Raw genomic sequence first — 2694 nt, 5'->3', positions numbered from 1 at the left:
AATGGCTCACTTCCCACCCCATGCCATGTCCTCACACAGCGACACCAACTGAGAATTCCCCCATAGCCCTGGGGAGGCCTGGATGCAGCCAAGGCCTGCAGCTCTGAGGACGCAGCTGGTTTCAGACCTGGCTCCCCCCACTCAGCAGTGCTGTCACCCTGGACAAGCCACGTGCCTCTCAGGGTCTCCCCAATCCCCCATCGGCACAGTGGGGATCATTCTGGCCCCTCCTTCCTAGAGAAGCCATCCTGTCTCTAGACCTAGAAACACCTACTGCCTCTGTCATCCCCGCGGGCTGGCATCACAGGGAGCTCGTGCACAGACTCAGCAAAGGAAGGACCCCACAGAGGGCTGGCAGAGCGCAGAGCAAATGCCACACAGGCCGGGGTCTGCCCTGAGGTCTGGAGAAAGTCACTTTCCTTGCTGCTTGCTTCCCAGCTCCCAGTCGTGTGACTAAATTTAAATACAACACTGATATTGTCCGCTCTGGCATACAACCTCCTAGGTCATTCTGTCATGTTGACATACAGGCCCAGTGTCCCATCTAGGCCTCTGTGGTGGCTGCCCCTCAGTGGCTTCCTGTTTTTTGCCTTTGGTCACACGCCCTTGTGTGATCCCCACACTCTTCCCTGGTGGGTGGATGGACATTGCTACCAGGTTCTGAGATGTAGACTGACTTGTGAAAATGTGCGTGAGTTCCACTCCTTCCCAGCTCCAGTGTTTATTTTCTCTGTCTGTCTCTCAGTGCCTCTCTCTCTGTCTTGTCTCTCTCTGTTTCTCTGTCTCCCCCTGCTTCTCTGTGTTTCAGTCTTTCTGTCTCTTTTCCTGGATGTATGTGTGTACATATTTATGTGTCTATGTGTATTTATGTGTATATTTGTGTATTTATGTGTGTGTATTGTTAGGGCCCAGGGAAAGTCACTTCTGAAAATGCCTTGATGACATATTGATTATTTTGAATTCATTTTACTGAAGAAAAATCATCTTTGAAAGTTGTGCAAGAACTTTGGTGGGATCAGCCCTAAGGACCAGCACTGCTGGGGAAGGGATGCACCTGTGGCACTTTGATGTGTCCTGTACCCTGTTCTCCCAGAGAGGAGCGTCCATTTGCTCTTCCTTCCAGGCAACCTGCTGGGTCCTCTGCCTCCTCACATTGTCACCAGAGCTGGTTGTCACCAGGCTAAAGGCCTGCCAGTCTGATGGTGGCCAATGCTGTCTCCACAGTGTGTCCATCTGTCTGTGTCCTCACCTGACACACACTGGCCATCTGCACTGCCTCTCATTGGAACTGACTGTGTGTTTTGTTTCTTTTCAGAACACTGGGTTTCAGGAGGTTTTTGGGCCACAGGGATGTGAAGCCTTTCTCTGACCTTGAGTCATGAGGAATGCTTTTTCCAGGTTGTGGTTTGTCTTTCCAGCTGTCTTTCTTGGCCTTTGTTTTCTGGTTTTGTTTGGACTTATTTTGCCACAGGAAGAGCTAAGCATCTCCCTTCTGGCTCTGGTTTCACACTTAGAACAGCAGTGCCTACCCCGAGATTATGCACATAGTTACTAAAAGGGCTTCATTTAATACGTCTCATCTTTAATCCACCTGGATTTTCTGCTCAAAATACAAAAATGCTAATTCACATAAAAACAAAAAAAATTCACCCATCCCTGCTTAAGATATATGGGCATGCAAAAAAAAAACAAAAACAAAAACAGAAAAGCCACCATTTATATGATTTCATTGATAGGGAACCTCCAGGATAGGTAAAGACACAGAAAGAGACAGGGGATTAGGGCTTGTCACAGGCTGGGGGAGGGAGGACGTGGGGTGTGCTTTGGATACAAGCTTTTACTTTGAGGAAGGCAATAGTCTGAAACCAGTGGTGTTGGTCTCACTGCATTGTGAATGCACCTAATGCACCTTAACTGCACAATTTAAAATGGGAAAAGGCTAAACTTTACTCATATACTTAAAATATAAAAATCGAATATACTGTATTAGAAAAGAACAAATCTGACTCCATATTAGATCTGTTCTTTGGCTGTAACCCCGTGCCCTCTTTTCTGGGCTTAGTCTTGCTAACTCTGCACCTTTTGTAAGACAATGTTGCCTTTACCTAAAATATATAGGAAAGCCTATTTTCAAGGCTCTGATTTTTAAGGATCTTAAAACTTTTGCACTGATATAAAGACAACAATTTGCAGAATAGAAAATAAATTTTGTTTTGTTAGAGGTTTTACAGAGGCACTATGACCTGATCCATATAGACAGCTGCAGACCAAGATAAAGGCAGACTAATGTCCTGGAGAACAATCTTCCCCAAGTGAGACTTCAGGCTCATTTTTTAATAAAAATGGCAAAAGCTATGGCTAGCTGTTTCAAACTTCTTGGTGTAGGATTATTTCGTTCTTGGAATCCTCTGCAGCTCCCACGTGGCATGGTGTCCCTATAAAACCTGGAACAGAGAGTTCTGCTTCAGGGAAACTGCGCTACTTACATATCTATGGGGAGGCAATCGCTCAAATTCGGTTTCCCAGCTCCTTTTTGCAAGGAAGGGCAGTTTGCGCTGAAAAACTGATTTGGAGCAAGTGCCTCCACAAAGACATATAAGTAGCGTGTTTTTGATAGGACAGAATATCTGGGTTTACAACAAGCTAGGTGAAGGACAGCTTCCAAACACATTCAACACTCAAAAGTGAGCATGG

This window comes from Camelus ferus, unplaced genomic scaffold (genome assembly GCF_009834535.1).
Source record: "Camelus ferus isolate YT-003-E unplaced genomic scaffold, BCGSAC_Cfer_1.0 contig1892, whole genome shotgun sequence".
In the NCBI taxonomy this organism is placed as follows: Eukaryota; Metazoa; Chordata; class Mammalia; order Artiodactyla; family Camelidae; genus Camelus; species Camelus ferus.
Note: the sequence above shows the minus strand (reverse complement) of the source record.